The sequence below is a fragment of the Toxorhynchites rutilus genome, chromosome 3, assembly GCF_029784135.1.
Source record: "Toxorhynchites rutilus septentrionalis strain SRP chromosome 3, ASM2978413v1, whole genome shotgun sequence".
Lineage (NCBI taxonomy): Eukaryota > Metazoa > Arthropoda > Insecta > Diptera > Culicidae > Toxorhynchites > Toxorhynchites rutilus.
The window spans coordinates 184678081-184700063 of record NC_073746.1 but is presented as its reverse complement, the minus strand read 5'-3'; the positions used below and the strand labels follow the sequence as shown (position 1 = coordinate 184700063).

The following is a 21983-nucleotide window of genomic DNA, read 5'->3' as shown; positions in this document are numbered from 1 at the left end:
GGAGGCACATTCCGATATAAGAGCATTTGCTCCTCCTTGTTTTGGCCCCCAGCAAATACGGCATGCTGATGTGGAGGCCATAAATATAACATTTTGGCTAACGATAAGTAGTAATATATCGTTAAAGTGGAACAGCAATTAAACTCGATGTTTTTATATACATTTTCATGCAGAGGGCGAAGTCTAATAATAATCAGTAAGAAATTAATTTCGCTTCTGGTGGGATTTTCAGCGTGAAATTGCCAGCTCACCTAATTGATTGAGTTAACGAATGCGATGATGGTAAACGGTTGCAGCGGCCATTTCGGTGTAAATTGATTTTAATGTCCGGGCCATAATTTACGAACACAAATATAATTTATAAACCATGCTGTTGTTGCACCTATCGTATTTCAATCCGGGGTGGTTTAAACTGAACCGATCCAGAGAGTTTATAGATCGCGCTTGAGACATAGCACTCAACCTAATAGCATCATTTTAGGAAATGATTTGAACTTTCACAAATGATCGGCGAACGTTTAAACGTAAAATAGTAAGTCAATGATGTGTGTGTTATGTACACAATTTATTTTTTCCAGTGAGAGCACAATAATGTTTTAATATAATAGCCAACACTCGTATGATTGACAGGAAGCTCATAAAACTCTCATATTCTCTATGTTACACATGCTTCCTCCACACTTGCTGTCTGCTGTTGGCTTTCAAAACACCTCCGGCAGCAGCATAGTTGGGCTAGGACTATCTGTGGGGAGAATTGGCCCTGTGGCAAGCTGGTGGCATCGTTGGCAAAATTGCTTGTTCATGCAGAGTGATTTATGGCTATTCTATCGTGTACCAAAACTACTTCTACTACACTTGGAGCGTGCACCGCTATGGATGTTTATAAGAAACCGAACGTTATCATCTCAGCAGAAGATTTTGTAGGCTATCAACGCTACTAAACCACTTTGGAAGTAAATATGTCACAAAATGTTCTCCTAAATGGGCATCAACAACGGGTGCTAGCGAGAAAGTTTCAAAATGTAATAAGTTTTATGTGTTCCGGAGAGAGAACAAATTCGATCTAATGTGAAAATCGTTGCGAGAATGTATAAGCAGAATGTTCGAGGACTTGTGATACATTCATCAAGTAACAATAATGTAATAACTCGTACGAAACTCAGAGGAGATACGATGGATAGGAAGTTTTATAGAAATAATAATGGATAGAAGAAATACATAGCTAGAAACGTGATGCAACGGAATGTTTCCTTATTTTGAACTTAACATGTACAATATGTCCAGAATAGGTGAGATGTCTTCAAAGCCACATTGGTAGCGCGTTCGCTTACTAAGCGATCGATGGTGAGTTGAAAACTCAGGACCGTCAATTGACCATATTTGTGTTGTTGTAGAGTAACTAGGTCCACGCAACAATCATCATCGATGGAGATCGATTCATGGTCGGAGTCCTGATCTCTCGGCATCCATACAAGCTATGCTCTGCAAGAAACATCGGACTGTTATGCTATTAATAACACCACAATGATCATATCAATTGTATCCGCTGTCCGGTCTAACTGAACAATGGAAGAACACTCTCACGCCTAAATGGCTACTGTGTAATTTACAATTTAGATACGATAAACATGTAACACGTACGCGATTAAATCCGGCTCTGCTAAAATGCTAATTAGCCTGAATAAATAAACAAACGCGATAAAAAAGTAAACTATTTAAAATTCGTGAGTTTTAAATGCTGCAGTATATAACCCTACACGAAGAAGTCAAGTGGATTAAGATCCATTGAATAGGGATACCATCTGGTCGGAGTTGAAAATCAGGACAACTGTCACAGTTACGATTATGACAAAACCATTGTGATTTTACGAGCGCCGGAGATTTTTCAGAGTCATCAAACTTCAAGTGCAATAGTATCGAAGTACAGGTATGAAACGCCAGAACATTTTCTGAGCTGGACTTCTGCACCACATGGATTTGGAAGTGGGTGCCAATCGAGTATTCTGGCAATGTTTGGATATGCTTTTACTAGTCAGATCTACCTGTAATGTTTCATTGTTGATTTCAAATTCTATTTCAACAAAATGACTAAATCGAAAACCCGCTATGAAAAAAACTAACTATAAATGAAAATAGTTGAAAGTTCTCGTGGTATTTTTATATGCTCACAAAACGTTGGTCTTCAACAAAAAAGATTTTACTCAAAAACATGATACACTGGAAATAATTCTGATTCTGCATTTCTCATGCAAATCAGAACAAATACTAGATTGTGAAAAATAAATCAGGAGACCCCAAATAGATCTCAAAATCCGGACATGTCCTGCTAAATCAGGACAGATGGTAACCCTACCATTGAAGATGCCGACCATTCGTCGCTAGTGATAAAATTGGGCGAATTTTCTGCAAATGAAGTTCTGTGTCTTCCTTATATTTTGAGCCGGGACGGAACAATGCTCCTGCATAGGTTGAAAATAGTAGGAAGCAAATGTTTCTTAAACATGTGCTCGGTAATTCATTGAATTTTGGTGGAATTACCGGTGATTCTACCACATTGATTTTTAACTTGTGTTGATTTATAACTTTTATGTTAGTTTCATGAACACGAAGAGGGAGTTTGCATTTTAACGATATGAATTTTGACACTTTCTGAAAGTTTATAGCAAGTTGATGAACTTGACAGATCAGCAAGACTTCTGGTATATACAGGGTCATTTTACTGAATGTGACCGTCGTGAAAGAGTTTCCCATTTTTTTCGTATTCTTCGAGAATGATGCCAACCAGATAGTAACAGCTAGATGTGTCCACGACAGTGTCATGATCACCGTCTTTTTGATTTAGGACATTCGTTGAGGTTGGCAAATCATAAAACATGTATCGTTTTTATGAAATAATTTTAAGGAATAACCACTTTTTGCGGCGAACGGGTTTCGAAACGAATTCCCTTTGGGATTTGTTTGATGTTTATTCCCTGATCCGTAAATGGATTCCGGCGTCGGTTAGTTTCCAGATGAGAGACCTTCGACAACCCTGATAACTATGCCTAGTCATTGATATGAATCGGCGTAGATTCTGGGACCATCCATGTAAAAGGTATGGTACACAATTCCGAATTTAGTTGTGGCCATTTTAACCGGTTAATACGTGAAGCTCGATTAAATGCAGACTGAGAAAGTCGTTTAGAAAAATGTACGTTTAGGGTATTTGTTTTGCTGAAAAAAATATTAACTGTAGTATCCTACGCACAGATCATTCAGAAATGTCTAAATGAACGCTTTCTTCAAACATATTTTCGAGCAGAAATATCTTCATTAGTGAGACCCTCTTTGTGGAATGTTGTTTAGGGGCTGTCCACATACCACGTGGACAACTTCAGAGGGGGTAGGGGGTTCGAAAAAGTCCACGCTTGTCCACGGTGAGGGAGGAGGCGGTTTAGATAATGTCCACGTGGACACATAAAATGAATATTTTTGGAAAAACATTAATATCTACAATCAAGAATAAATGAAATCTGCTCTCTATTTTTATCAAATTTCAATCTTCCCGCCCCTTTCGAGTACTCCGTATTTATCAATAACAGACAATAGACAATAAGAAAATGAACAACAAATCACCTCGTGAAGCTTGGTTACGTAGAATGCTACAATATATCGGTTCCATACTATTGCATCTTATGTCTGGTGAGATTGGAAAGGAATTCCGTTTTATGTGCTTATACAACGCTTCGATAAATTCTAACAAACACTGCTTATAACTAAACGAAATTAATGTCGGCGATCCATAACAAACTGAACATGAATGAGCTAATATCAGGCTGTCAAAAAAGTCCTGCGGTATTTTTTTTGAATTTTCATTTGTTCGTAAAATTAGTTACAATCATCTGTTTTAAGTCAAATATGTGCCGTTTTGGTCGATGACTTGTTCCCAACGAGATGCCAACTTCATAATACCCCTGTTATAGAAGCTCGCTTCCTTATTGGCAAAAAACTAGGATAGCCAATTTTCACAGGCCTCTTTTGTGGCTAACTTCTGACTACCTAGCTCGTTCGCCATGGACAAAAACAGGTGGTAGTCACTTGGTGCAAGGTCCGGACTATACGGCGGATGCAAAAGAACCTCCCATCCGAGCTCTCGGAGCTTCTGGCGCGTCACCAAAGAAGTGTGTGGCCTGGCGTTGTCCTGATGGAAGACAATGATGGCCTCTTCTTCATGAGTGCTACCTTCAAGCGGTCCAGTTGTTGGCAGTACAGGTCCGAATTGAGCGTTTGGCCATAGGAAAGCAGCTCATAATAGATTATTCCTTGACAATCCAACCAAACACACAGATAAACCTTCCTGGCCGTTAATGAGGGCTTGGCCACCGTCTGAGCCGCTTCAGCGGGCTTCGACCACGACCGTTTGCGCTTCACGTTGTCGTAAGTGACCCACTTTTCATCGCCAGTCCACCATCCGCTTCAGAAACGGGTCGATTTTGTTACGATTCAGCAGCGATTCACATGCGTCGATACGGTCAAAGATGTTTTTTTGCGTCAACATGTGTGGCACCCATACATCGAGCTTCTTTGTGAATCCAAGCTTCTTCAAATGGTTAATAACGGTTTGATGACTTATTCCCAGCTCTTGGCCGATGCTACGGCTGCTACTATGCCGGTCTTTCTCGGCTAATTCAGCGATTTTGTCGCAATTTTCAACGACAGGCCTTCCGGAGCGTGGCGCATCTTCGACGACCTCTACACCAGAACGAAAACGTTGAAACCATCGTTGTGCGGTGGAAATGTATCGGGTCCATAAACTGCACAAATTTTATTGGCAGCTTGAGATGCATTTTTGCCTTTGTCATAGTAGTACGTAAAATATGTCGGATTTTCTCTTTATTTTGCTCCATATTTGCGACACTATAACTCACGAACGACTTAACCAAACAACACACTGTCAAAGACTATATTATAGCGCACAAAAATACCTTTCCAACAAGCTATAGTATGACTCGATACAATGAATACAACTAGAACTACGCGCTTACAACGACATCTCGCGGAAATACCGCAGGACTTTTTTGACAGCCTAATATAATAGACGTCGTATTCCACTAGGACAATGTCAATCTTCATTCTCTTTGACAGCCTGACGAAAATGTTAGGTTTGCCTGAGATGTGCTATTTCACCCACCGCCCTCACCAGATATTGCATTTTCCGATTATCAATTGTTCAGGCCACTTTTCTTGAGCGCATTAATTTCGACTCATTGGATAGCATGAAAAAGAACCTTGCCCAGTTTTTTACGAGTAACCAAACAAGTTTTGGGAGGTTGGGCTTTTATTTAGGTAGCGTTTCAGAAATACCTTACACTGTGTAAACTAGGCATAAGAATTAACCAATCAATATTTTGAAAAAAAACTTCGCAGAGAAACTCGATGTTTGGAAGCCGCATAAATTATTGTAAATTTTTGCTACATTTTGTAAATTTTTGACTTAATTGTCATTAGCGAGGCACAACTAAATCAACCTATTTCTGGAGCAATTACGGGTGATGGGTAAAATACGACATCGTTCGCAAAAAGATCATGGGATAAGCAAGGCACTACAAATAATATCAAAGCCTTGACTCCACAAAAAGGGACGCTGTGTGTATGGTGGAACTGGAAGCGAATCTACGATTATGAGGAATTACATGGCCCAAAGGGTTAATTCAGTGTTGTACGGTTCACAACTGGATAGATTTCAGGAGGCGATTATGGAATAAACTTCCAGAATCGATCAACAGAAAAGTGTCACATAAATATTTGATGACGCGCCAAAAATTAGGGCGATTAGTTGGGGAGTTTTGATGCATCCATGGTTTAGCCCAGACATTGCAAACATCTTTGCGATCTATTAAGGAATGATCGAGTTATAAGCGCTCGAAATCTTTCATTTTTTCCTACTTGTCCAGTGCCTAGATTTTCATTTTACTCCCTTATCATCCGGTTAGACGTAGTCCTACGTCAAAAAATCATTCAGAAATTAAACAGAAAAACGCGAATACTTTTTAAATGTCCCAATAGATTCAAATAATTGTGTGTCTATAAGAATGATGCTTTGGATTTTTTCCCTTAAAGTCGGCACGAATTCGGGAATAACCTAACATTTTCCAAGATTTACAAGGTTGAACGGAAAAATCATTGGTAGATGAAACCAGCGTTCACGATATAGGTTTATTGTTCATTTGAGCCGCCATTTGTGTGTAAAAAAAACCAACATAATTTAACACGACATTCTCATAACTTAAACAGCATGATGGTACCGATATCGATTTTTTTCATCATATATTTTTTATTTGTTTCGCGATTCCAATAACCATTTTGTAATGAAGCCCTAGATTTCATTGTCTGATTTTTTTGAAAACATATGCAGGTCAACCAATTTACGTTGGTTAAAAATTATATATGATGATAATGAATAATAAGAATAATAAAAAAGAACTCCCAAAAATAGATTCTCAAGTGAATTTTTATGTGGATTTTAGCGGTAAAAACAACCTGACAACATAAATGGAATTTAGAAGAAACTAAAGCGATACAAATAACTTCCCGGGGAATATTGGAGAGAGAATATAAGAATTTAAAACAAACAGTTATTATTAATTAAGCTAGCATTTTTATCCACAAATCTATAGAATAGAAAATAGAATCAATCCCAAAATGAAATTTAAGAGAGGAAATAGTTGGTGTAATGTCCACGTGGACAACAGGGGGAGGGGTGTAGGAAATGTCCACGTTTGTCCACGGTTGGGGAGGGGGGTGATCAAAAACATGACTTTTTTGTCTGTGAACAGCCCCTTACCATAAATAACGAAAATGCACAAGATAAATTTAGATGCCCTTGAAAAGTGATTTGAATGATTAGTTTTCGCCACATCTACTTTTTAAAGGGTTTTATTTAGCTTGTCCTGTGATCTGTTTGCATGTTTGTATGTTTGTATGTTTGTATGTTTGTATGTTTGTATGTTTGTATGTTTGTATGTTTGTATGTTTGTATGTTTGTATGTTTGTATGTTTGTATGTTTGTATGTTTGTATGTTTGTATGTTTGTATGTTTGTATGTTTGTTTTTTTTTTTTTTTTTTTTTAAGAGGTGAGGAACGCTCTACCAGCCTTACCTGGGAAGGGTTAACCCAGACGTCGAGTGGGGATCGCACCCACAAAAACCAAGCCCTCTACTCGTTGCCTTATTCCCCCTGGGACCACATCTAGGCGACTACTTCAGGGGGCGGCTGTGCTCATGCACTTCTCGAGTTTTCAACGCTAACTAGCGTTGTCCTTCCCTTTTTCTCAATATTTTTTTCTTTCCATTCGTTATTAATTCCACTGCGCTGATGTCCTCTTCGCAGGCATTTTGAATTTACCCGTCGAGACGTGAACCGATTAGGAATTGCCCTCCTACTTGACGCGCAACCCGTCACAGCCACCCTCGCGGGGTTTCTCACCTGTCGAGACGTGAACCGATTAGGAAGCGCCCTCCAACTTGACGCGCGCCCCGTCACAGTCACCCTCGCAGGATTTCTCTTCCCAACGGAGCGCCGATTAGGCAGTGCCCTCCAACCTGACGCGCACTCCGTCACAGCTACTCTCGTGGGGTATTCACCATTTTGATCGTGGCTTCATCCTTGATGCTCGTTCCTTCGAAATGTTCGCGGTGTTCCTCCATCCAGGCCACGATCAGGCGTTGTCAGGTAGGCCTTTTGCTGTTCTCCGCGGCAGTATCCGTTTACCTGTCGAGACGTGCACCGATTAGGAAGCGCCCTCCAACTTGACGCGCGCCCCGTCACAGTCACCCTCGCAGGATTTCTCTTCCCAGCGGAGAGCCGATTAGGTGGTGCCCTCCAACACAACGCGCACCCCGTCACAGCTACTCTCGTGAGGTACCATCTCTTGCAACAGCCGTCGCCGTTGTTCACCTTTCACCGTCGGACGTTGTCAGCACTTTGGTCAGCCCTCCACCTTCGCTGCAGCTCCGACATGATTTGTGTGATTGCACTGCTCACGGCATTCCAGATCATCTCGTCGCGACACATCTCCTCCACAATATTCTCGACATGAAGTGCAGGCAGCCCCTCGCGCCTTTCGGTGAACCTGGGACAGACAAAAACGACGTGCTCCGGTGTTTCCTCCATATCTCCACACTCCGGACAGAGGGGTGAAACTGCGTGCCCGAACCGGTGTAGATATTGCCTGAAACAGCCATGCCCAGACAGAAACTGCGTCAAGTAAAAGTTAACTTCACCGTGTTTCCTGTTCAACCAGGTCGAAAGTACCGGTATCAGCCTGTACGTCCATCTACCATTTTCTGCCGTATCCCATTCATACTGCCATTTGTCCAACGACTCCGCTCTCATCAATTTCCGGATACCTCTGCTTTCCCGTCGCTTGTAGCACTCGCTATCTTCCGCCAGAGTGATGCAGATGGGAATCATTCCGGCGATTACACACACAGCTTCTGTCGAAATGGTCCTATAAGCACTTACGACTCGCATGGCCATGAGTCGGAATGTGCTGTTCAGCTTCCTCCGATTTCGGTGGGTTTCCAGAGCCGCCAACCAGGCAGGGCCACCATACCTCAGTATCGACGAAGATACACTTGCCAAGAGACGCCTCTTGCTGCTGCTTGGGCCAAAGCTATTTGGCATGATCCTCGCCACCACGTTGATGGCCTTTGACGCCTTCCCACATGCATAGTCGACGTGCTGGTTGAAGTTCAGCCGGTCGTCGATCATGACTCCGAGGTACTTCACCGCCCGCTTCGAAACGATGGTATGTCCTCCGACCGATACCTCTGCCCGCAGCACTGCCTTACAATTGCTCACTAACAGCACCTCGGTTTTGTGATGTGCCATCTGGAGCTTTACGCTGTCCATCCAACTACCGATCATGTCTACAGCCTCAGTCGCCAACATTTCCACCTCCTGAAGCGTCTCGCCGATTACCGTTGTTACGATGTCGTCCGCGAAGCCCACGATCTCCACACCTCTGGGTAGCTTCAGCCTTAGAACACCGTCGTACATCGTGTTCCAAAGCGTAGGACCTAGGATGGAGCCTTGTGGAACTCCCGCCGAGATATTCTTCACTATCTGTCCCCTGTCTGTGTTGTATACCAGGATCCGATTCTGGAAATAACTCCTCAGTATCCTGTACAGGTAGCTAGGGACCTTCAATCTGTGTAGCGCCTCGGCGATGGCCTCCCAGCTGGCACTATTGAAGGCGTTCTTCACGTCAATCAAAATCACCGCGCAGTAACGGTCGCCTCTTCGTTTTTGTTTAAGCGAGACCTGAGCTTTCTCGATAACTGTCCGAATAGCGTCCACCGGAACCCGAACTGCATTTTCGACAATCCGTGGTCATCCTCCGTGCATTTCACCAGTCTGTTGAGAATAACCCTTTCCAAGAGCTTTCCCAAAGTATCCAACAAACAAATAGGCCTATACGACGCTGGATCTCCAGGTGGCTTTCCTGGTTTCGGGAGCAGCACCAACTTTTGTATCTTCCATTCCGCAGGGAAGAGACCGTCATCCAGGCATTTCTGCAGCACCACCCTGAACATGTCGGGGAAAGCAAGGATCGCCGATTTCAGGGCCACATTGGGGATTCCGTCGGGGCCGGGTGCTTTTTTCAACTTTAGACCTTTTGCCACCGCGATGAGTTCTTCGTTGGTGACTTGTGCGTTCTCTGCTTCGTCCTCACCGTACAGTGTGGGTGGCCACGTCGGTGGGTCGTGCTGCGGAAAGAGTCCATTCACAATGACCTCGAGTTTTTCCGGACATAATTCCATGGGAGTCGTTGAACTACGGAATTTCGCCATCACGATTCGATATGCTTCACCCCAAGGATTTGCGTCGACGTCTCGACACAGCTCCCTATAGCAGTTCGATTTGCTCCTACGTATCTCTCGTTTCAAGGCGGCTCTGGTCGCTCGGAAAGACGCGCGGTGCTCCTCTCTCTCTACATCGGTTCGTGCCCTCTGGACTCTTCTTCTGGCTCGTAGACAGTTAGCGCGGAGGATGCTGAGTGTCTCGTTCCACCAGTAGGCTGGACGTCGTTCATTCGTCGGGTTCAGTCTTCTCGGCATCGCTGTATCGCATGCCCTCACCAATGTTCCTGTCAGCCCGTCGGCGCTCAGATTAAGAGTTCTGCTGTCTATGCGTAGTGCTTCGACGAAAAGCTCCTTGTCAAAAACCTTTGTCCTCCACTTCCGCTCAAAGGTTTTTGTATTCCGTACCGCTGCGGGATTCCGTTGGCCGACACTATACAGGATTGCCTGGTGATCGCTGTGTGTGTATCCCTCCGACACTCTCCACTTCGTATTAGCCGCCAGTGATGGACTGCAGAAAGTTACATCGATGATGGATTCGCGGCCGTCCCTTCGAAAGGTGCTGCTAGTGCCTTCGTTCAGAAGTGTGACGTCTAGTTTTGCGAAGGCTTCTAGTAGGCTGTACCCCCTGGCGTTGGTGCATCTGCTTCCCCACTCCTCAGCCCAGGCGTTGAAGTCTCCTCCGATGATGACTGGTTTGCGGCCGCTGACCTTATCCGTGAGTACGTCCAACATCTCGTGAAACTGCTCCGCTGACCATCTTGTTTGTATGTTTGTATGTTTGTATGTTTGTATGGTTGTATGTTTGTATGTTTGTATGTTTGTATGTTTGTATGTTTGTATGTTTGTATGTTTGTATGTTTGTATGTTTGTATGTTTGTATGTTTGTATGTTTGTATGTTTGTATGTTTGTATGTTTGTATGTTTGTATGTTTGTATGTTTGTATGTTTGTATGTTTGTATGTTTGTATGTTTGTATGTTTGTATGTTTGTATGTTTGTATGTTTGTATGTTTGTATGTTTGTATGTTTGTATGTTTGTATGTTTGTATGTTTGTATGTTTGTATGTTTGTATGTTTGTATGTTTGTATGTTTGTATGTTTGTATGTTTGTATGTTTGTATGTTTGTATGTTTGTATGTTTGTATGTTTGTATGTTTGTATGTTTGTATGTTTGTATGTTTGTATGTTTGTATGTTTGTATGTTTGTATGTTTGTATGTTTGTATGTTTGTATGTTTGTATGTTTGTATGTTTGTATGTTTGTATGTTTGTATGTTTGTATGTTTGTATGTTTGTATGTTTGTATGTTTGTATGTTTGTATGTTTGTATGTTTGTATGTTTGTATGTTTGTATGTTTGTATGTTTGTATGTTTGTATGTTTGTATGTTTGTATGTTTGTATGTTTGTATGTTTGTATGTTTGTATGTTTGTATGTTTGTATGTGTTTGTATGTTTGTATGTTTGTATGTTTGTATGTTTGTATGTTTGTATGTTTGTATGTTTGTATGTTTGTATGTTTGTATGTTTGTATGTTTGTATGTTTGTATGTTTGTATGTTTGTATGTTTGTATGTTTGTATGTTTGTATGTTTGTATGTTTGTATGTTTGTATGTTTGTATGTTTGTATGTTTGTATGTTTGTATGTTTGTATGTTTGTATGTTTGTATGTTTGTATGTTTGTATGTTTGTATGTTTGTATGTTTGTATGTTTGTATGTTTGTATGTTTGTATGTTTGTATGTTTGTATGTTTGTATGTTTGTATGTTTGTATGTTTGTATGTTTGTATGTTTGTATGTTTGTATGTTTGTATGTTTGTATGTTTGTATGTTTGTATGTTTGTATGTTTGTATGTTTGTATGTTTGTATGTTTGTATGTTTGTATGTTTGTATGTTTGTATGTTTGTATGTTTGTATGTTTGTATGTTTGTATGTTTGTATGTTTGTATGTTTGTATGTTTGTATGTTTGTATGTTTGTATGTTTGTATGTTTGTATGTTTGTATGTTTGTATGTTTGTATGTTTGTATGTTTGTATGTTTGTATGTTTGTATGTTTGTATGTTTGTATGTTTGTATGTTTGTATGTTTGTATGTTTGTATGTTTGTATGTTTGTATGTTTGTATGTTTGTATGTTTGTATGTTTGTATGTTTGTATGTTTGTATGTTTGTATGTTTGTATGTTTGTATGTTTGTATGTTTGTATGTTTGTATGTTTGTATGTTTGTATGTTTGTATGTTTGTATGTTTGTATGTTTGTATGTTTGTATGTTTGTATGTTTGTATGTTTGTATGTTTGTATGTTTGTATGTTTGTATGTTTGTATGTTTGTATGTTTGTATGTTTGTATGTTTGTATGTTTGTATGTTTGTATGTTTGTATGTTTGTATGTTTGTATGTTTGTATGTTTGTATGTTTGTATGTTTGTATGTTTGTATGTTTGTATGTTTGTATGTTTGTATGTTTGTATGTTTGTATGTTTGTATGTTTGTATGTTTGTATGTTTGTATGTTTGTTTTTTTTTGTGAAGAAGGTGGAGATCTTCATAGACACCCAGTCGCCATGTTGACTGGGTAGTGTGAGATTCTTAAGGCTGATTTAGACGATGCCAGTCAGCGCGCTAGTTGAAGTATCCAGTGAATAGAGAACAGACACTCTGTTCAAGTTAGAGGCCAATTACTTGTTCGATACTGGTACAAGTAACGTCTAAAACAGCCTTTACTCACTAAAACCACCTCCTATGCGCCTTGCCTTTCCCCCCCCCCCGGAACCACCGTTTGGTATTACTTCGGGAGGAGGCTGTGCTCATGCACTCATCTCTATGAATTGCTACTTCTTTGTTAATCTCTCCATCTTCGTTGGAGCATCGTGAGTATTTTGGTAATAGCAGAATTAACCGCATTCCACGTGCTCTCATTTTCGCACATTCGTTGAACAACGTTTCCAGCGTTCACATCTGGGCTGATCTCCCGGTACATTTGTTCTCTTTCTTGGACAAAGCGAGGACAGTAGAAAACCACGTGCTCCGGCGTATCCTCTATTCCATCACACTCAGGGCAGAACGGTGAACTTGCATGGCCGAATCTGTGCAAGTACCGTCTAAAGCAACCAGTCTGTGGGTCCATCTACCGGGGTGCTGTTCCACTCCTGCTGCCACTTCCTCATGGAGTCGGCTCTTGCTGTTACTCGAGCTTCTCTATTGCTCTGTGTGCTTGTCGTTCTCAGATTGTAGCACACACTATCTTCGCTCAGAGTGATTTCGATAGGAACCAATCCGGCTATGACACATACCGCCTCCGCAGATATCGTTTTATAGGCACTGGCTACTCTCATCGCCGTCATCCGGTAAGTTCTGTTCAACAGCCTACGGTTTTGTTGTAACTTAAGCGCTGCTGTCCAAGCCGGACCACCGTATCGCAATATCGAAGTGGCTACACTGGCCAGAAGGCGCCTCTTACTACTGCTTGGCCCTGCATTATTGGGCATTATCCTAGCAAACGCCGTGGAAACTTTAGCCGCTTTTTCACACGCGTATTTCACGTGTCTCTTAAAATTGAGTCGGTCGTCTATTATAACACCCAGGTATTTAAGTTCGCGTTTGGAGACGATAGTATGCGCCCCAACTGTTATTTCCGCCTGCTGTACTGCTCTGTGGTTGCTGATTATCACCATTTCTGTTTTGTGGTGTGCGATCCGCAGTTTAGCATCGTTCATCCAATCTTCAACAGTTTGTAATGCCTCAGTAGCCAACATTTCTACTTCCTCTCGGGACTTGCCTGTTACCGTCAAGGATATATCGTCGGCGAAGCCGGTATTCACTACACCCTGCGGAAGCTTCAACCTCAGCACTTCATCGTACATTCCATTCCATAGTGTTGGACCCAAGATGGAACCCTGTGGGACACCCGCTGTTATGTTAAATGACTCCTGTCCCTTGTCTGTGTCATAAATCAAAACTCGGTTCTCGAAATAGCTTTTCAGGATCTTACAAACATAGTTTGGTACCGTCAGTCTGTGCAACGCTTCGGCGATAGCTTCCCAGCTGGCACTGTTGAACGCATTTTTTACGTCGACCGTAATTACTGCGCAAAATCGATTTCCACGTTTGTTCTGCTTCAACACTTTTTCAGCTGCTTCGACAACTGACAAGATGGCATCCACCGTAGATTTATTTTTCCGAAATCCGAACTGCATCCTCGAGAGTCCTTGTTCACTTTCTGTGCATCTCGACAGCCTGTTGAGGATGATCTTCTCTAACAGTTTCCCAAGGGTATCAAGGAGGCAAATCGGTCTATACGAGGATGGATCCCCTGGTGGCTTCCCTGGTTTTGGCAGTAGCACCAGTCTCTGCTTCTTCCACATGTCTGGAAAGTACCCCTCATCCAGGCACTTTTGCAGCGTTGCCCTGAAAATGTCAGAGTTCGCTTGTATTGCGGCTTTAATCGCCACATTTGGGATTCCGTCGGGGCCAGGTGTTTTGTTGACTTTAAATTTTCTTGCTGCCGTAATCAGCTCTTCTGTTGACACTCTCTCGACGCGTTCTTCATCATCGCCATATGGCGTTGCTGGCCAGCTAATCGGATCATGCTTCGGGAAGAGCCCTTCTACGATTTTCTTCAGCTTATCCGGACAGCTTTCACGGGGCATCGATGGGCCTCTGATTTTGGCCATCACTACCCTATATGCTGTGCCCCAAGGGTTCGCATCGGCATCGCGGCATAACTCTTTGAAGCAGTTTCTCTTGCTGGACCTGATTTCGTGCTTAAGGGCGGCTTTTGCCGTTTTGAATAATTCTCTACGCTCTATTCTTTCGCTAGTAGATCTAGCCCTCTGCATTCTCCTTCTCGCTCGGAGACAGTCCGAGCGAAGGGAGTTAATCACCTCGTTCCACCAATAAACTGGGCAGCGTTCGTTTTTCGGTGTTCTTTTTCTCGGCATGGCGACGTCACATGCTCTCACCATTATACTTGTCAATTCACTGGCGCTCGTCGCGCCATACTTGTCAATTCACAGGAAGAGATTGATCGTTCCTCTCGGAGTGCTTCCAGGAAGAGATTTTTGTCGAATTCCTTCGACTTCCATCTTCGACCCTCTGTTCTCATTATTCGTCTTTTTACTAAGTTCTGGCTGCCGACGGTGTAGCGAATTGCTTGGTGGTCGCTGTGAGTATAATCATCACACACTCTCCAATTAATGTTTGATGCCAGTGTCGGACTGCAAAATGTGACATCAATAATTGATTCTCGACCATCTCTATGGAAGGTGCTGGTGCAACCTTCATTGGCCAGTCTCACATTCAGCTTTGCCAGAGCTTCCAGCAGACTAAAGCCCCTCGTGTTGGTAAATCTGCTACCCCATTCCACTGCCCAGGCATTGAAGTCTCCGCCGATGACTATAGGGCTCCGACGAGCTCTTCGGTTAGATTGTGGAGCATCTGGTCAAACTGCTCTATCGTCCATCTCGGGGGGGCATAGCAGCTACATACGAAGATTCCATTTATTTTGGCTATCACGAACCCTTCATATGCGTTGGATACCACTTCCTGGATGGGGTATCTTCCCGTTGTCTTCACTGCAGCTATTCTAGCTTTGTCGGTCACCCAGTTTCCGTTATCTGGAGGTACTTGATACGGCTCTGCTATGCTATGTTTGTATGGCTCTGCTGCTATGTTTGTATGTTTGTATGTTTGTATGTTTGTATGTTTTTTTTTTTTTTTTTTTTTTATAGAGGTGAGGAACGCTCTTCCAGCCTTATCTGGGAAGGGATAACCCAGACGTCGAGTGGGGATCGCACCCACAAAAACCAAGCCCTCTACTCGTAGCCTCATTCCCCCCGGGACCACATCTAGGCGACTACTTCAGGGGGCGGCTGTGCTCATGCACTTCACGAGTTTTCAACGCTAACTAGCGTTGATCCTTCCCTTTTTCTCTATACATCTCATTTACGCTTCCGTTGTACTCCGCCACGCACATCCGCAGCTTCCTTTTACCCGTCGAGACGTGTACCGATTAGGAATTGCCCTCCAACTTGACGCGCAACCCGTCACAGTCACCCTCGCGGGGTTTCTCATCTGTCGAGACGTGAACCGATTAGGAAGCGCCCTCCAACTTGACGCGCGCCCCGTCACAGCCACCCTCGCAGGATTTCTCTTCCCAACGGAGCGCCGATTAGGCAGTGCCCTCCAACATAACGCGCACTCCGTCACAACGACTCTCGTGGGATACTACACTTTGCAACAGCCCTCGAATTTGTTCCTCTTCTATGGTCAGGGGTTATTACTACGCTGGTCGGCCCTCCACTTCCGCTGTAGCTCGGACATGATGTGTATGATTACACTGTTCACAGCGTTCCAGGTGCCCTCGTCACGACACATTTTCTCCACTATGTTCCCGGCATGAAGTGCAGGCAGCCCCTCGCGTCTTGCGGTGAACCTGGGACACACAAATACCACGTGTTCTGGTGTTTCCTCCACATCTTCATACTCCGGACAGGGACCGGACAGGGCGACGTTGCGTGCCCTGACCGGTGCAAATATTGCCTGAAGCAGCCATGTCTAGACAGGAACTGTGTCAGATGAAAATTCACCATCCCGTGCTTCCTGTTCAGCCAGGTCGATAGTACCGGTATGAGCCCATACGTCCACCTGCCTTTCTCCGCCGTGTCCCATTCCGGCTGCCACTTCAAGAGTGATTCTACTCTCGCTGTTTTCCGGATACCCCTGATTTCCATTCGTCTGTAGCACTCTCTGTCTTCCGCCAGAGTGATGCCAATAGGGATCATGCCGGCGATAACGCAGACTGCCTCCAACGAGATCGTCCTATACGCGCTCGCAACTCGCATCGCCATGAGCCGAAGCGTACGGTCCAGTTTTCTACGATTCCGGTGGGTTTCGAGAGCCGCAGACCAGGCTGGTGCTCCGTACCGCAGTATGGACGAGGATACAGCAGCCAGGAGACGCCTTTTGCTACTGCAAGGTCCTGCGTTATTCGGCATTATTCTCGCTATCGCGCTAATGGACTTCTCTGCTTTCTCGCAGACGTAGTCGACGTGGTTGTTGAAATTCAGCCGGTCGTCGATCATAACTCCCAAGTATTTCAACCTACGCTTAGAAGTTATCACGTGTTCCCCGACTGTGATTTCCGCTCGCTGCACGGCTTTGCAGTTACTCACCAACAATACTTCCGTTTTATTATGAGCAATCTGCAGTTTCGCTGCTTGCATCCAGTTCCCTACTGAGACGATGGACTCGGTTGCAAGCATCTTCACCTCTTCGAGTGTCTCGCCTGCCACTGTGAGAGCGATATCATCCGCGAAGCCCACGATCTCCACGCCTTTGGGAAGCTTCAGATTCAGTACTCCGTTATACATTACGTTCCAGAGCGTTGGGCCCAGGATAGAGCCTTGTGGTACTCCGGCCGTTATATTCAACGTTGTCTGCCCCGTGCTCGTCTCGTAGACTAGGACGCGGTTCTGGAAGTAGCTTCCTAGAATTCTGCACAGGTACCCAGGAACCTTCATACGGTGTAGGGACTCGGCAATGGCTTCCCAGCTAGCGCTGTTGAAAGCATTCCTCACGTCGATCATTACTATAGCACAATGTCGGTCGCCCCTCCGCTTTTGCTGTGACGCCTTCTCTGCTTTTTCAACCACTGTCCGGATAGCATCAACGGTGGACCTACCTTTCCGGAATCGGAGTATCCAGCAGGCATATAGGCCTATAGAATGTTGGTACCCCCGGGGGCTTTCCTGGTTTTGGCAGCAACACTAACTTTTGGATCTTCCATTTCTTAGGAAAGTGACCATCATCCAGGCATTTCTGTAGCACTATCCTGAAAATGTCCGGGAACGCCTGAATCGCCGTTTTTAAGGCCGCGTTGGGGATTCCGTCGGGGCCGGGCGCTTTGTTTACCTGCAGTCTCTTCGCCACTGCTACCAGTTCTTCACTGGAAACTTGAGAACGTTCGGTAGCTATTTCGGCGTACGGTGTCGGTGGCCATATCGTAGGATCATGCATCGGAAATAAACCCTCCACAATGACCTTCAGCTTCTCGGGACACGATTCGACGGGCGTCACAGGTCCTCTGATCTTCGCCATCACGACTCGATACGCGTTGCCCCATGGGTTGGCATCTGCATCTCGGCACAGCTCCTTGAAACAGTTCGCTTTGCTCAGTGTAATTCCCCTTTTCAAGGCGGCTCTAGCTGCTCGGTACACCGTATTACGTTCCTCTTTATCAGCGCTATTTCGTGCTTTTTGAACGCGTCTTCTGACTTGAAGACAGCTAGCGCGAAGGTTGCGATAAGAGTCGTTCCACCAGTAAGCTGGGCGTCTTCCATTTTTTGGTACAACTTTCCTCGGCATGGTAGTGTCGCATGCTCTCACCAGTAGATCTGTCAATTTTTCTGCGTTCCAATCTGAAGCTCCGCTAGCTAGACGAAGTGCTTCGACGAAAAGGTCCTTGTCGAAAGCATTCGTCTTCCACTTCCGCTCACCGCTTGTTGTCCTCCGAACTAGCACGTGGTTTCGTTGACCGATTCTGACCGGATCGCCTGGTGATCACTGTGCGTATACGACTCGCACACTTTCCACTCCGTACTCGCCAACAGTGACGGACTGCAAAAAGTAACGTCGATGATGGATTCGCGCCCATCTTTCCGGAAAGTGCTGGTGGTACCTTCGTTCAGTAACGTTACTTCCAGCTTTGCTAGAGCTTCCAGTAGACTGTACCCTATGATGTTGGTGCATCTACTTCCCCACTCCACCGCCCAGGCGTTGAAGTCGCCTCCAATGACGATCGGTGTTCTACCGATTAGTTCCTCGGTCATTGCGTCTAGCATCTGGTGGAATTGCTCAGTTGTCCATCTCGGGGGTGCGTAGCAACTACACATGAAGATTCCATTAATTTTGGCGATTACGAAACCTTCATGTGAACCTCCAACCACTTTCTGGATAGGATATCTGCCCATCACCTGTATTTCAGCAATCCCTAAGCTATCCGTCGCCCAGCTGCCATTATCACGGGGTACTCGGTACGGCTCCGCTATGATTGCAACGTCGCATTTTGTCTTTGTTGTCGACTGCCACAACAGTTGCTGAGCTGTGTTGCAATGGTTCAGATTGATCTGAATTATCTCCGTTACTGCGATTCTGCTAACGCCTTCTTATACGAGGGACACTTGAAGCTTCCTGTTGCATGGTCGCTGCCATTCTCTGGTTTGCAGAGCAGGCATTTCGGTTGCTTCGTGCAGTCTCTCGCAACATGCCCTTTCTCACCGCATCTCCTGCACAGTTCAGACCTGTCGGGGCCTGTGCAGCTTCTTGCCTAATGTCCAAAGCCCATGCACTGGAAGCATCTCTCCATCCGCTTGGCCACTTCAGCGAGCAAACCGACCAGCCAACTTTTATTTTGGTCGTTTCTACCATCTTATTGGCTGCGACTGTTGAGAGCCGTATCGACGCCGTCTGCGTGCCACCATACGCCTTCCTCATACGGATCGTCATTGGTGTATTGTCCAGCTTACACTGTTCTATTAACTCGCGCCTTAACTCCTCGTCTGTCGTGATTTCTTCGAGATTTCTGCATTCAACCACTGATTCCTGGATAGAGCCCTTACCTTCGCCTCCTCACCGAGCGACTTCGCAACCAGTTCCTTGAAGGCTGAACTTTTGACCGCCGGATCCCTCTTGAGCTCGAAGAGCATCTCTCCTTTCTGGGTGCGATCAGAGCATCTCCCTTACTTCGCTCGCATCTGGGCCTGGTTTTTTTTGTCTCCTGCACACCTTTCTTCTTTCTTCTTGTTTGTATGTTTGTATGTTTGTAACATGTTTGTCTGTAACGCTTTACCACATTAATAGAAATTTGAAACCCTTCCTGTTGACCGATTGATCTGAAATTTAGAACACATCTTTATCTCTGTAGTCATTATAAAACTGCGTATTTCATGATCTTGAAAATCTAAGATGGCGGCCGCTACAAAATGGCGGATTAAATATTTTCTCAAAACGTTATCAATATGGGGTTTTCCAAAACCCCATCAATATGGATATCACATGAAAGGGCTTGACTAGTAGAACACAGTTATTTATGAAAAATGTAAATCCAAAATGGTCGCCACCACAAAATGGCAGCACATATATATTTTTTTTTCAAAACTGTATCAATATGGGTATCAAATGAAAGGGCTTCATTAGTAGAACACAGTTATTTATGAAAAATACTAATCCAAGATGGCTGCCACTACAAAATGGCGGACTATATATTTTCTCAAAACCTCATTAATATGAGTATCATATGAAGGGCTTGACTAGTAGAACACGGTTATTTATGAAAAATGTAAATCCAAGACGGCTGCCACTACAAAATGGTCGACTACATATTATATCAAAACCTCGTTAATATGGGTATCAAATGAAATGGTTTCACTAGTAGAATACAGTTATTTATGAAAAATACAAACCCACGATGGCTGCTACTACAAAATGGCGGACTATATATTTTTCCAAAACCTCATTAATAGGGGTATCAAATGAAAGGGCTTGACTAGTAGAACACAGTTATTTATGAAAAATGTAAATCCAAGACGGCTGCCACTACAAAATGGAAGACTACATATTATGTAAAAACCCCGTTAATATGGGTATCAAATGAAACGGCTTGGCTAGTACAACACAGTTATTCATGAAAAATGCAAATCCAAGATGGCTGCCACTACAAAATGGGGGACTACATATTTTCTCGAAACCCTATTATTATGGGTATCAAATGAAAGGGCTTGAACAGTAGATCACAGTAGATCACGAGAAATCCAAATAAAAGATGGCCGCAATCACAAAATAGCAAATTACTTTATTAAACGGTTTTATTTAGCTTGAACTGTTTATATGTCTGTAGGGTTGTCCCACATTAATAGAAATTTGACCAATAGGAACTGTCCGAATTTATAAAACACCTTTATCTCTGCTGTCATTTTAAAACTGCTTATCTTGAAAAATCCAATTTGGTCGCCGCTACAAAATAGCTGATTCCATATCATCTAAAAAAACCATTTCCATTATCCACAATTAGCGACTTCCTCATATGTCCCTCGATTGTATTTTAGTCTTATTAATGCCCTAGACTAATGAAGGAGAGGTGTGATAACTGCTAACTGCTACCTGCCTAATTATTTTCTAGCTTTTAGTACATTATTATGTTTAAGCACAATTAAACCGTTTAACTTAAAAAGTTTTTTTTACTTATTTTATTATTGTAGAATTTTCAACATATATATTAACATAAGTTAGCGATTTTACCATTGTACAATTAGTGAATGGTCCGTTTTTTTCAAGAAACTTGCAAATACAATGAGATCTAAAGCAATCTACCAGATTATCCTTTGAGTTAATCCCCGTACAAAGCAAAAACAACAACAGTGTCCGAAGAGTTTAACCATAAACAATAAACTATAATCCTGAAATCTTATTTGTCAGGGAAGGAATTATCACAAACATATTTTTCTCGTATCCGAGAGTTTACGATGAGATGATTTGCGCAGAAATATTTTAACACAGTAGTCCGAATATTTGTTCGCAAGTGTGCGCGGGAGTATTGAAGGCGAATGAACTGCAAAGTTTAAAGCCTCTCAACCAGCTTACTAGCGCACTGGTTTCTTGAGCGTAAAACAGAACTTTTATTTCGTTTAGTTCTCTGAACAATTTGACGCATTGAGAGTCTACATAAATCTATGTTTTCTATGAAAATAGCCTTGAACCAGCTCTAATTAAAAGCACACTACTTAAAATGATTCTATTCGAAAGTTGAGAAAATTTGGTATTGAATTCAGTAGTAAAACATTTAAATTAACCCTCCTGTACTCGCGTGCAACACATTCATTCATAAATTGAAATCATCTTCGTTTCGCGGGTTAGAGGCGAATGAACTGCAAAGTTAAAGCCTCTTTTATGGAAAAAGTCTCACGTGACATAGTGACGTGACATGGGCAAAAACCAACTAGTCATATAGGAATTGGACAGAGTGTTCGTCACTGTGAATGGGGACTACTTCGAAGGGGCCAATATTTTGATGCATGAACTAGTATATCAAATTTTCTAAACGATTACAATGTAGTCTTAAATACGCTTATACAAATAAATGTCTGTTT

General features: G+C 43.2%; 1 protein-coding gene across 10 annotated transcripts in view; it reads left to right on the top strand.

Moving 5' to 3' along the window:
- LOC129780626 (uncharacterized) overlaps positions 1–21983 on the top strand; it is a 329353-nt gene that overhangs the window by 91207 nt on the left and 216163 nt on the right. The window lies entirely within an intron of this gene.